Here is a 15,238-nt window from a genome sequence, read left to right as displayed (position 1 = left end):
TCTTTCATAATTATTAGAAACAGTTGGGCCAAAAATTTATTTCAAAATAATATCAGGGACTCCAGTGGTGGATAATGTTTGATTTTTCATTCATATTTTCAGATTTCAAGAGTAGCACTGATACATCAGAGGAAAATATCAAAAAATACAAAACTTAAAAAAATACAAAGCTTTGTAAGTTGAGATTCTCACTATATGTCAAATAGTACCTGATTTATAAAAATGCTTACATAAAACAAAAGAGAAAATTAAAGTACTGTTGCAAACACAGGTCATTTGTTATTTTTTTTCCAATTTTTTTCCACTGCTGAAGCAGCGAAATTATAACAGTATCGATTCTTTTGTAGATAATGTTTTACAAGGCATAAAATAATGTACTGCACTTCAACCATTATGCTTTTGCCTAATATGATGGACTGAATGGTCCTCTCTCAAAATTCGTGTGTTGAAGTCCTAACTCCAATGTAGTTATATTTGGAAATAGGGTCTCTAAAGAAATAATTAAGGTTGAATGAAGTTAAGAGTGGGACCCTAATACAACAGGACTGATAACCTTATAGTAAGAGGAGAGACATCAGAGATCTCTCTCTGTGCACAGAGGAAAAGTCATGTGAGAACAAAGGGAGAAGGTGGCCATTTGCAAGCCAAGAAGAGAGGTTTTGTCAGATACAAGTTCTGCTGGCATCTTGATCTTGGACCTATAGGCTTTAGAATTGTGAGAAAATAAATTTCTGTGGTTTAAGCTGCCCAGTCTATGATATCTTGCTATGACAGTACAAACAGATTACTACATATAATATAATCTCCAAAGATAATGTTTTATTTATTTATTTTTATTGAAGTATAGTTATCACACAGTATCATATTAGTTTCAGGTGTACAAACAGTAATTCAATAATTCTATACATTATTACTCAGAGTTCACCAAGATACTCCTCTCCCCCACAAACCTCCCCTCTAGCAACCACCAGTTTGTCCCCTGTATAGAAGAGTTTTTTTCTTTTTAATTTGTCAAAAGACAGTATTTTTAATCTTTATCAGTGAAGACTGTGATTTGTAGCAAAAGATGAAGTGATTTAATTAGAGCATCTGTGCCCATTTTATAAACTGTGTTCAACAGGCAAACCTAGAGACCTAATCTTGATTTTCAATAAAAGGAAATAGGATTTCTCTAAGAAATGGCCAACTCTAGGGTTGGGAAGGGCAAAACCAAGATGAACTTTTGGCATCATGTTGTGGCAGAAAACAAGGTATTGATCAAAAGGCAGGAGGATGGGAATCTTTCAGAGGGATATAGGAGCCAATTTAAAAGAACTTTCAATGGCAAAGACTGGAGAAACTTGAGTAATAAAATAAGTAAGGTGGCATGAGATTATAATGCAGTGTATAAAACTAAAATACATTAGTTGATAGTTATAATAAATGATTAAATAAGTAAATGGAGGTAAAGAAATGCATATTACTTACAGAAAATTACAATAATATAGATGGTGATGGTAGATGACAGATGCATAGATGGATAGACATGCCCTGCTCCAGGAGATTGAATATGACTCTTTTCTCCCATTGAGTATGGACTGGACTTGGTGATTTGTTTTCATAGAATACAAAAAGAGAAAATAATATATAGTTTTTTTAGAGTGAGAAAAACCTAACAAACACCACCGTAACCAAATGACTGAGATTGGGATCCCTGGGTGGCGCAGCGGTTTGGCGCCTGCCTTTGGCCCGGGGCGCGATCCTGGAGACCCGGGATCGAATCCCACGTCGGGCTCCCGGTGCATGGAGCCTGCTTCTCCCTCTGCCTGTGTCTCTGCCTCTCTCTCTCTGTGATTATCATAAATAAATAAAAATTTTAAAAAAATGACTGAGATTAATATAAACAGTGATATATCGTTTTGGTATATGTATACTCTGATAAATGTGACGAAAAGTGTACTTTCTGTTTGTGGTATTCTTCTCCAAATTCCATAACTACAGCCTAATTATGAGAAAAATATTACTCAAATTCGAATTGTGAGGCATTCTTCACTGATTAGTACTCCTCTAAATTCACAGTCTTTGAAAACAAGAAAAGACTGACTAACAATCATAATTAGAGGAGATCAAGAAGACAGGGTGTTATATCCTTGCCTGGATATTCACACAAAAAATATTACCATTGAAAAACTGGTAACACTCTAATAAAGTCTGAATTTTCCCAATATTTGTTTCCTATTTGTGACATTATCCCTTAGTAATACAACATGTTAACATTGAGAACTGAGTGAGGGATATACAGGAACTCTCTGTATTATTTTTATAACTTTTTGTCAAGTCTAAACCTAAAATATAAATCTCCTAAAAATAATAATACAGAGTTAGATTTTTTTTTCAGAGTTAGATTTTGAGAAGGAAATATACATGACAAACTATGGAACTACTGCAAACAAAAGTAAACTTTATTAGAACTATTATAGATTGAACAGATGATACAGTTGTATTAATGGAGAAGAAAACATTAATATGTACTAGTATAATTCTAACTAGTAACTAGTATAATGTGTGAAATGGACAAAAATGAACAGATATTAAAGTAAAATATATAAATGTAAATATGAATATAAGTAACTATATATGTATATGCATGCATTTATATAATTGCTAATATCTGTTAATAATTAGGTGATCCAAGTGAAAGAAAAATAAATTTTTGTGAATGAATGAATAATATTGCTTCAAAGTAGTTTTATTTCCCCTTCTATAAATAAAATCATAGAACAGCATAGAGAGAATGAAAAATTATAACCTTACAAGCTCCATTCTCAGTTTAACTAGACAACAAATACAGTAGGTAGAATATAAATAAGGGTTAACAGAAGTAGGTGAAAATTTTACAGAAAAAAAGGTTTACACACACACACACACACACACAAATGTCAAGAATGACGAGAGAGATGGTCTAGCAGATGAAGACTTGAGAATGCATCTAGGGTGAATTGTGCTGGTGGAAGTAGCTATCTACACCCATTTTGGTTCCAAAAAGCAGAAAAAGAGCTACACAGTGAAACTCATCAAAAGGCCAGGATTGTTTGAAACAGTCCAAACAGTCTGCAACAGGGAAATGCAACTTTAGATTGTGAAGAGTGGAAGGCTACCATAACTCTTCTTCACTCCAAGGAATCTTCCCCATGTAGCTGGTCTGGCAAATTCTGACTCAATCACCAATAAATAATATTAAAGGAACTTGAACTATGCTGACTGAAAGATTCTTTAAGAAAAAAGAGGGCAAGGAGTACTTGCAAAGTATTTCTATAAGGCATCAGATAAAATGAAACAGTCATTAAACACTCAAACCTGAAATGAGTGTGTGAGCATATATGTGTGTATATATACAGTGACATACATTCAAATTTTAGTAGATGTAAAATAAGCTCATAAATGTATATGTAGATAATGCACACACATACATATATAGATATATACTATATACAGTAATGTTCAAAAATTCAAAATAGAGTTAATAAAGCTACTAGAAAAAATAAAACAGTTATCAGAACTTAACAAAAAAGCAGAAGTTGTTCTAGATTAGCATAATATTCAAGTTTATTACTAAAACATAAGATAATTCATTCTGAAATAGAGAAATTACAGACCAAATATAACCTAATGGAAACAGACAAAAGTCATCCAACATACACAGAGTCCCAGGTAAAGAATATATGGAAAAATGGGAGTAAACAAGTATTTGAAATTATTATTTAAAACAACTCTCCTGAGGGACTCCTGGCGGCTCAGTCAGTTAAGTGTCTGACTCTTGATTTTGGCTCAGATCATGATTTTAGGGTCATGAGATTCAGCCCTGAGTTGGGCTCTGCACTCAATGGAGAGTCTGCTTGAGTCTCTCTTTCCCTCTCCCTTTCCATCTGCCTCTCTGCCTGCTTGCATGCTCTCTCTCTTTCTTTCTCTCTCTCTCAAATAAATAAATAAAATCTTGAAGCAACTTTTCTAAGATTAAAAAAATGAAGTTACATATTTCTTCAGTCACATTTACCAAGAGAAGACAAAGCCAAAAATATACTCAATGAGAGAAAGTTTAAGTAAATAACTTTACATAAAAATAAACTATTCTTCAAGCATGAATCCTAGAGAAAACCTGACTTGAAAATGCAAAAAGCGGGGTTTGGCACCTGCCTTTGGCCCAGGGCGCGATCCCGGAGACCCGGGATCGAGTCCCACATGGGGCTCCCGGTGCATGGAGCCTGCTTCTCCCTCTGCCTGTGTCTCTGTCTCTCTCTCTCTCTCTCTGTGACTATCATAAATAAATAAAAATAAAAAAAAAAGAAAATGCAAAAAGCTTGGGGTGCCTGGGTGGCTCAGTTGGTTAAGCATTTGTCCTTTAGCTCAAGTTAAGATCCTGGGGTCCTGATATTGAGCCCAAGTCAAGCTCCCTTCTTAGGGAATCTGTTTCTCCCTCTCCCTTTACCCCATCCCCTACCTCTCACTCACGCTCTCTCTCTCTTTCAAATAAATAAATAAAATCTTTAAAAAAATGAAAAAGACTGAAATGTCCATCAACTGATGAATAAAGAAGATATGGTATATATACACAATGGAATATTAGCCGTAAAAGAGAATGAATTCTTACCATTTGCAACAACATAGATGAAGCTAAAGAGTACTATGCTAACCAAAATAAGTCAGAGAGAGACAAATACCATATTTCACTCATATGTGGAACATGGCAGGGAAGAAAAGAAAAGAGAGGAAAACCAAGAAACAGACACTTAACTATAGAGAACAAACTGATGGTTACCAGAGGGGAGGTGGGTAGGGGGATGGGTGAAGCAGGAGATGGGTATTAAGAAAGGCACTTGCTGTGATGAGCACTGGATGTTGTATGGAAGTGTTGAGTCACTATATTGTACACATGAAATTAATATTACCCCTGTGCTAACTAACTGGAATTTAAGTACACACTTAGAGAAAAAAATAATAAGATTTTTTTTCATTTGAGTTTTTAGAAATTTCTACTGTTCTAAGTCAGATAAGAAATGTCTGGGGAAATAAAGGACAATATACTGATATTGAGTATGAAGTACACACCCACACACTCCAGGGAACTAAGAATACCACGTATAGGTAAAATGTCTTAGACTGTGTGGCTTATAAAAAGCAAGCATATATTTCTCACAGTTCTGTAGGCTGGAAAGTACAATGTCAAGGCACTGTATATATAAAAAAATTATTTGGCCTTTCTTCTATGCAAAAGTAACATACAGTGCAGAAAGTTCCAGATTATTAACAAAATATGTTGGAAATAATTCTGTAATTCATTGTGGGTGTGGGTGTGTGTGATATATTAAAAGAATGAAGATGAAAGCAATGAAAATACCATTACATGATTCTCTGTGGAATTTCCCCTATTTTCTCGTTCCTTTTAAACTGCATGTCTACACTGGAGTGTAGGTCAATGAACACTGTCCATGAATTGAGAGACAAATCTCAAATGGTCCCTTGTGGTCCTGAATGTCTTCTGAATAGAAATAATGAGATCATTGATACATTTGTTTGGAAGGCTAGAAGTGCTACTTCTCTCCAGGGATGCAAAGACAGATGTTTTTCTCTCCAGAATTAAAAAAAAAATCTCTTTCTGGAACAAAGGTTGGACATGCTTCCTAGCAGCTGCATTTGAAAGATGGAGATTTCCTAAACGTGGGGCTGCCCCTCAGGAACACAAGCATATAGGGTGTACAGCATGTATCTGAGCTGCTCTGCATCTCCTGGTGGAACTTGATGACAAGGGAAATCATTGTGAACATAAAAGTCATGTGGCCTCTGTGCCACGAGTAAGAATATCCATTGTCTGACCCAGAAGTTTCATGTCTTCTACCAGAATGTACTGAACTGTGATAAGGTAACTTGTTTATCCCTTTTCACTTACTGAATCCTCAGTTTTATTAGACCATAAACAATTAATTTACATCGAAATTGACATCTAAGAAGGTTGGGATAATTTTTTCTAATCTCTCCTTCTATATACATTTCTAATGCAATTGGATCTGCTCTGGCTCTCAATCAAACTGAAATTTCTTCTACCAATCTGGAAAGTTTTCCATAATAAAAGTCAGATAATCTTATACCTGCATTTTTAAAAAAGATTCTATTATTTATTCATAAAAGAAACAGAGAGAGAAGCAGAGACATAGGCAGAGGGAGAAGCAGGCTCCCCATGGGGACCCTGATGCGGGACTCGATCCCAGGACCCCAGGATCACAACTGAGCCAAAGGCAGACACTCAACCACCAAGCCACCCAGGTGCTCCTATACCTGCATTTTAAATTAAAAAAAAATTACTTCTGTAACAAAAGGCTCTGTCAGTTATGTGTGGATGACAAATGAGTGTTTTAATTTCTTTGCCTAATTTTCTACATTAACTTTCTGGAGGATTAAAGCATTTGAAACCAGTGCTTTTGACTGTCATAACATATACTCTTCCTCATGTTTCCCTTCGATTTGTCCACTGTGTAAAGAGTGTGATTTGAAAGAGACTGTAAGTCTAAGTGTTTTTGCCTAGAAGGTTGCTGAACAGCCTGGCTTGACATAAAGACAGTTATCACTGCTCATAGCCTGATCCTCAGCTTACTGCTATGGCACGGATAAGATAGGTTCAGTGTCTTAGAATTGGCTCATGTTAGTAAAATTTGCAAACTGATATTAAACAATATACCAGTTTATTGAGTTGTAATGAGCAGTATAAAATTCATGAGAATAACCAGTACATTTCTTCATTATAAGAAACAAATGTTTGAAGATGTATTTTAATCAGAAGTTTGAGGCAGATCACATCAGGCTAAAGGAATATAACATTTAATGACATCTGGTTGTAAGAAGCGCAGAATGCTTCCATCTCTAATGTGAGAATATGTGCCTGCTAAGCAGACTTTAAAATAAAATGATGAAATTGTGCATTCCATTGGACCTTGCTGATTGGGGAATGCCATTTTTTGCCCTAAAATCTCAGTCTTGGGGCGCCCAGGTGGCTCAGCAGTTGAGTATCTGCCTTTCGCTCAGGACATGATCCTGGGGTCGTGGGAGCGAATCTTGCATCGGGCTCCTTGCAGGGAGTCTGCTTCTCCCTCTGCCTGTGTGTCTGCCTCCATCTCTCTGTGTCTCTCATGAATAAATACATATCTTTAAAAAAATAAATTTTGGTCTTATATTTTTATTTTGCATTTAGATATCCATATTAATTATTATTAGATTTCCTCTCCTGTCAAATTTTATTTAAGGTATAGTTATATTTCCAGCACTAGCTTTATTAATTTTTAGAATTGTGTGCGTTCCTTAGAATGTGATTGGCTAAAACCTCTAGAATAGCTCTGGATGTCTCTTCTACTCCCAACTATCAAAAGAAAATCCATAGTAGTTATGGAAATTATATAAACTACTTATGCCTGGAAGAATTTTTAATCTCTCATGTTTTCATAATTTTCATCATTCTTAAATAAAACTATACAGTGGAAATTGTGATTGGGGACTATAATTGTCAGAATATTTCTTAGAGGTCCATGCCTCAAACTTTGACTGTCTTGTGATATTTTCAGCTCATCTGTATCATGCTAGCACTAGAATTTTCACTAAGTCTGAAAAGTGGGCAGAGCTTGTTTGCTACTTCCAAGAAAGATGTAAGGAGGAGTAATCCTATTGATTTTATTTCTAGTTCTTCACTTCAAACAAAGAGAGCAAAGAAGGCCTCCCAGGAGTCCTCACTGCTTTGAGGGAATGGTTTTATAAATAATTGAGTTACATACCCTAGGAGAAAATTCTTCCTTCTTTCCTTATACATTTTTTTAACTTTTCTTTGAAATTTTCTTTTGACATTAATACTGTTTATTTCTAAATGTTATATGAATGACTAGAATTCTGAACAAGTGAGTTAACTGCGACAGGTAATAAACAATATACAAAAATATTATTAATGTATTCCTGGTTTATTACATTTCAAAAGCCATATATAAGCAAAACTCTTATTATCTAAATGGTTTTACAGATTATTCTGTAGTTTCAAGTGAAGAGTATAGGAATGAAATGTGCTACTCCTTTGGCAGGAGAATTATTTTGAACTGAAGGGAATTAAGAGGATGCAAATACAAGAACACTCTCTGCCATCCTCTGATTTGCCTAGAGGAAAGACAACATTTGTGCTCCCTCCCTCTGCACCCCCATCCACACCCCAGAAAGATAGAAGTTAATCACTAGAGATAACTCTATATCCTTATCAGCTCAGAGGCATCACCAGAGGAATCTACATAGCAAACCTTGATAAACTAATCTTTAACTATCATTTGTTATACCCCAAATATTTTCTTCCTAGGATTTGACACCCAGAGGAGCTCAGTGTTTTTACTTTGTTTTGTCAACTCCCCTAAAAACATATTGTTCCTTTGTTAAAATGTTATGTAAGCCCAAGTTCTAACCACTTGAGTGTTTGCCTGATGCTCATATTAATAAATGTCAGTTTGTTTTTCTTTTGCTAATATCCATTGTTAGCCAATTTATAGGCCTTAGCCAAAGAACCTATAGGGGAGAGGTAAAAAGATTCTTTCCCTCTTCTACACAAGTGACCAAAAATTCTGATATAATGGCTCATTTCTGCCATTATATTAGGAAAAACAGAGGGCTTTAAAATCTCCTGCTATAATATATAAGCATTATTTATATTATAATACAATGATATTTAAAACTATTTGAATTGATAGGGCAGAAAAATTATTGAAAGAAGCAAAAAATTATTTTGCTTTCAATATTTTAGAAATAGTTTGATAGCTTTTGTTAATATGAATTTATTTTTTAAATAAAGCATTGATTGTCATCAATATAAATTATAAATTATTTTCCCCATTGGGAACTTACAAATGTTATAAATTTGTATAAATGTCAAAGCTGAATTAGAAATTTTAAAGCTATAAAAACCAGCTTTTACTTAAGCCTCAAAAAAATAAAGCCAGCCCGAATAGCCAGGGGAATTTTAAAAAAGAAAACCATATCTGGAGGCATCACAATGACAGATTTCAGGATGTACTACAAAGCTGTGGTCATCAAGACAGTGTGGTACTGGCACAAAAACAGACACATAGATCAATGGAACAGAATAGAGAACCCAGAAGTGGACCCTGAACTTTATGGTCAACTAATATTTGATAAAGGAGGAAAGACTATCCACTGGAAGAAAGACAGTCTCTTCTTCAATAAATGGTGCTGGGAAAATTGGACATCCACATGCAGAAGAATGAAACTAGACCACTCTCTTTCACCATACACAAAGATAAACTCAAAATGGATGAAAGATCTAAATGTGAGACAAGATTCCATCAAAATCCTAGAGAAGAACACAGGCAACACCCTTTTTGAACTCGGCCACAGTAACTTCTTGCAAGATACATCCACGAAGGCAGAAGAAACAAAAGCAAAAATGAACTATTGGGACTTCATCAAGATAAGAAGCTTTTGCACAGCAAAGGATACAGTCAACAAAACTCAAAGACAACCTACAGAATGGGAGAAGATATTTGCAAATGACATATCAGATAAAGGGCTAGTTTCCAAGATCTATAAAGAACTTATTAAACTCAACACCATAGAAACAAACAATCCAATCATGAAATGGGCAAAAGACATGAAGAGAAATCTCACAGAGGAAGACATAGACATGGCCAACATGCACATGAGAAAATGCTCTGCATCACTGGCCATCAGGGAAATACAAATCAAAACCACAATGAGATACCACCTCACACCAGTGAGAATGGGGCAAATTAACAAGGCAGGAACCCACAAATGCTGGAGAGGATGCGGAGAAAAGGGAACCCTCTTACACTGTTGGTGGGAATGTGAACTGGTGCAGCCACTCTGGAAAACTGTGTGGAGGTTCCTCAAAGAGTTAAAAATAGACCTGCCCTACGACCCAGCAATTGTACTGTTGGGGATTTACCCCAAAGATACAGATGCAATGAAATGCAGGGACACCTGCACCCCAGTGTTTCTAGCAGCAATGTCCACAATAGCCAAACTGTGGACGGAGCCTCGGTGTCCATCGAAAGATGAATGGATAAAGAAGATGTGGTTTATGTATACAATGGAACATTACTCAGCCATTAGAAATGACAAATACCCACCATTTGCTTCAACGTGGATGGAACTGGAGGGTATTATGCTGAGTGAAGTAAGCCAGTCGGAGAAGGACAAACATTATATGTTCTCATTCATTTGGGGAATATAAATAATAGTGAAAGGGAATATAAGGGAAGGGAGAAGAAATGTGTGGGAAATATCAGAAAGGGAGACAGAACGTAAAGACTGCTAACTCTGGGAAACGAACTAGGGGTGGTAGAAGGGGAGGAGGGCAGGGGGTGGGAGTGAATGGGTGACGGGCACTGGGGGTTATTCTGTATGTTGGTAAATTGAACACCAATAAAAAATAAATTAAAAAAAAATAAAGCCAAAATCTAGAGTATGAATAACAAAGTAGATAAAATCAGGAGTAGGAAAAGAAAAAGGAAATATATTTTTCATTGTTTATAATTTTTATGGATGATTCCAAGTAATTTCAGTAAATCTCTGGTCTTATTATTTGAGATTAAGTTTAACTATTTCCTTTCCTATATGTCCCACTGAACTTTGTTAGTCATCCCTTTTATCTATATGCATCCCTAAAGAAAGCACAGCTACAGGTATCTTTTTACTTATCTTGCATTCATTGATGCAATGATAGTCCATAAAACACTTTGAATTCTAACATAAAGATTACAAATAACTACAGCTATAATAATTTGTTAATGGATATGCAATATCAAATCATAAATTGTGACATTGATTACAAAATGTGAGAATGAGAGAAAAAAGTACAGATTTTTTTTTTGTACACAATCAGAATTAAGTGGTTATTAGCTTGAAATTGGCCATTATGACTATAGGATAATTTATATAAGCCTCATGAGAGCCTCATACACACAAAAAGATTGTAGTAAACTTACAAAAGAGAAAAAGAAAGAAATCAGATTAAACTGCTGTGAAACAAAAACAAAAAAATCATCAATTCAGAAGTGAAGATAATAAGAGAGGAAGAAAGGAGTAAAAGAACGATAACACAAACAGAAAACAGTGAACAAAATATCAATAGTATGTTCTTACCTATGAATAGTTAACTTAAATGTATAGAATAAACCTTCCAATCAGAAGACATAGACTAGCTAATAGGTAAATAAATAAAAAAAAAATATCCATTTATATGCTGCCTACAAAAAACTTACTTTAGCTGTAAGGACATACATAGGCTTAAAGTGAAGGGATGGAAAATATATTCCATGCAATGGTAACCAAAAGAGAGCAGAAGGGCTACTTATATCAGACAAAATAGATTTTAAGTCAAAATGGTCACATGAGACAAAGAAGATCATTATAAAGTGATAAATGGGTCAGGTCTTGAAAAGGCTATGAAATAGGAAATATATGTGCAACCAACATGGAAGCAGCTAAATTTATAAAGCAAAACTGAACTTTATGTTAGCAGAACTGAAGGGAGAAATGGACAGCAATACAATAATGGTACTATGCTTCAGAAGCACCTGGGTGGCTCAGTCAGTTAAGCATCCAACTCTTGATTTTGGATCAGGTCATGATTTCAGGGTCCTGAGATAGAGCCCGGATTCAGACTCTGTGCTCAGCACGAAATCTGCTTGGGATTCTCTCTCTCCCACTCTCTCCACCCCTCCCCATCAAGTGCTCCCTCATTTTCTGAAATGAATAAATAAAATCCTAAAAAAAATAGTACTGGACTTTAATACTCCATATTAACAATGGATAGATTATCCAACCAGAAAATCAATAAACAGATGACTTGAACAACACTGTTGATCAAATGAACCTAACAAATGGGTATAGAATATCCTATCCACATTTTTCTCAAGCAAACATGGAACATTCTTCAGCACCGATCATATGTTAGGCCATAAAATAAGTCTTAACAAGTTTACAAAGACTGAAATCATATCAAGGTATCTTTTCTGACCACAGTGTTATGAAATTAGAACTCAAAAATAGGAGAAAAGCTAAAAAAATTACCAAAATGTGGAAATAAAACAACACATTCCTCAACATGCAATGGGTCAACAAAGACATCAAAAGGGAAATCAAAATATCTTGAGACAAAAGAAAAAAGAAACACAAAAAGAAAAAAGCTCAGACAATGCAATTACACCTCAAGGAATTGGAAAAATAAGCTAAATGCAAATTTAACTGTAGGAAGAATTTCATAAAGATTAAAGCAGAAATAAATGATATACAGACTAGAAGAAAAACAGAAAAGATAAACTAATCTGTTGATTTTTTTAAAGATAAAATTGACAAATCTTTAGATTTATTTAGAAAAAGAGAGAAAAGACTCAAATAAATAAAAATATAATGAAGGAGATATTACAACTGATGCTACAGAAATAAGAAAGATTATGGGAGACTACTATGAACAATTATATGCCAACATATTGGATAATGTAGAAGAAATGGCTGAATTCCTACAAATGTTAGAGGCAGTAAATTAGGTTCTAACAGGATATCCAGAGGCCAGCAAAACAGAAGTCTTGGCAGCTATAGGAAAAGTCAGTGGCTAGTGGAGTCCCCCACTAGCAGTCCCCAAGGAGTTGATCAAACCAAAGGGGCCCAAGATGGCAGGTGCCATGACAGGAAATCTCTGACCAAATAAGGAAGAAGCACAAAACTCAGCTTCCAAGAGATCTCTGCCCCAAGGATAAACATTTCACCTACTTGTTAACAATTATCAGTAAAAGATAGGAACCCAAGCCCTCTGAGGATGTGGCTTTCTTCAGCTCACCCACTCTCACATCTCAAGGGTGTACTTTCATGAAACTTTCCCATTTGTGTTCCTCCTCCACTGCACTGTCTATGCTTGAAATCTTTCTCATGAGGAGACCAAGAGCCTTTGGTAACATCTTCAGGACAGGTTGGTTCCAGTCCTCAGGGAACAAGGCCCTTTCCAGTTTATCCAGCCACAAAAACAAAACATACCAAGACTAAATCATTAAGAATTAGAAAGTCCAAATAAACATATAAACAACAAGGGGACTGAGTGTAACACCACTTATCTAACAGCCTCCACTAGCTCTAAACCATTGTAGCAGGGGGATTCAAGGAAGCTCTGAATATTTTATATTCACCCCCATCAAATATGAATATGTGACCAGGAAGGGTTCAGGAAATGAAGAAAGGATTAGGTTTGGGTCTAATGGAAAACAATCAGGACTCAGAACCATCACACAAGCTCAACATAGAAACAACAAGAGGAAACAGTGTGGTCATTCTTGAGTTTGTGAGTAGACTTGCCTGACTTAAATCACAGGTACAGGATAGACACAAGTACATTTAAGTTAGTTTTGAAGACTGTACAGTGAGCCTTTGATTTTATTTTTGCCCTATTTATATCCTTTCATTCTAAGATTTTTCCAATTTGCCAGGAGACTCTCTCCTCAGTTGGTGCCTGGTATTCCACAACATTTTTTTCCTCCTTACCAAAATCTAATGCACCTTGTCTTCTTTTTCAATAGCAATAATGTATAAAAGTAAGCCAAATATGTCATAGCAAGGCAATAAAAGTTGATAGAAAAGACAAGTCTTTAAAATTCACTAGAAAAACCTCTAGAAATAATCATAATAATTTAAAAAGAGAGAAGGGTGCTGGGTGGCTCAGTTGGTTGAGTGTCTAACTCTTGGTTTTGGCTCAGGTCATGATCTCAAGGTTGTGAGATCGAGACCCTCATTGGGCCCCCAACTCAGTGCAGAGTTTGCTTGAGATTCTCTGTCTCTGCCCACCGCCCCCCGACTTGTGTGCACTCTCTCTCTCAAATAAATAAATAAAATCTTTTTAAAAATTATAATATAATATAATATAATATAATATAATATAATATAATATAATAAATATAATATAGACAGAGATTGAGTGAAGGTATAGTCCATATTGTTGAAGCTATATGATAGGGATATTAAGGATTGTGATACTATTCTCTGAATATGCTTGAGAATTTCTACAATATATAGTTAAATTTGCAAAAAAAAAAAAAACTAAAAGAATAGAAAAGCAGTAGGATTAATGTTTGATCTGAGATGAATAGTATAAAATACAGATTAAAATTATTAAAAAAAAACTAGATAGGCTTTTTAAATCTGGGGGCATGCAGGCCTTTCAATAACAAAACAAACATATTTCCCAGTAGTCGCGTACACACACACACACACACACGTTTCTAGCTTTGCTAATATTTGATTCACGATTAAAAAGCACTTGAGAAAATAAGAACAAAGCGTATTTGTTATTCTCACTGTTTTAATAAATCATAAGACGCTATTCATCTGTTGCAATGTCATTCACATCTATTGGCCTATTTCCTATTTCTCCTGATGTCTTAGGCTAAAACTTGCCCAGAAGCAAAGTGGCTTTGTAATTGTCATCTTAATTTCTGGCTCTTTCATCTCCAATTTTCACAATACTCAATGATCAGCACTATTGAACATTTATGATTTTCTCTTCCTTCCCACTGTAATTTAAATATTTTCATAGTTGAGAAAACTACACATAACTGAAATTGGGATTTCCTTCCTGCTGTTCAAGGCCTTTGGGATCTTCATTCAATTCATCCAACTCTACTCCCCTCAAATTTTCTTATTTGTAGTCCTAAATTGCAAACAGCTCCTTTCGAAGCAGGTGTCCCTTAGAGCATGTAACATGTTCTAGTCCTTCATTCTTTTATTATAATTTTTTTAATAAGAAAGAGAGAGCATGTGTGTGTGCTGGAGGGGGTGCAGAGATGCAGAGAATCTTTTTTTTTTAATAAAATTTCATTTATTTTTTCATGAGAGACACACAGAGAGAGGCAGAGACACAGGCAGAGGGAGAAGCAGGCTCCCTGTGGGGATTCTGATGCAGGACTCGATCCCAGGATCCTGGGATTACGACCTGAGCCAAAGGCAGACACTCAACCACAGAGCCACCCAGGTGTCCCAGATATGGAAAGGACATTAAGCAAGCTCCATGCCTAGTGGAGAACCCCAAATGGGGTTGATCTCATGACCCCGAGATCATGACCAGAACGGAAGTCAAGAGTTGGAAGCTTAACTGACTGAGCCACCCAGGTGCTCAGTCTTTCATATTTTTATGCTTCATGTGTCATTTTCTGCTTTCTGAAAT

The sequence above is a fragment of the Canis lupus genome, chromosome 30 (genome assembly GCF_048164855.1).
Source record: "Canis lupus baileyi chromosome 30, mCanLup2.hap1, whole genome shotgun sequence".
In the NCBI taxonomy this organism is placed as follows: Eukaryota; Metazoa; Chordata; class Mammalia; order Carnivora; family Canidae; genus Canis; species Canis lupus.
Note: the sequence above shows the minus strand (reverse complement) of the source record.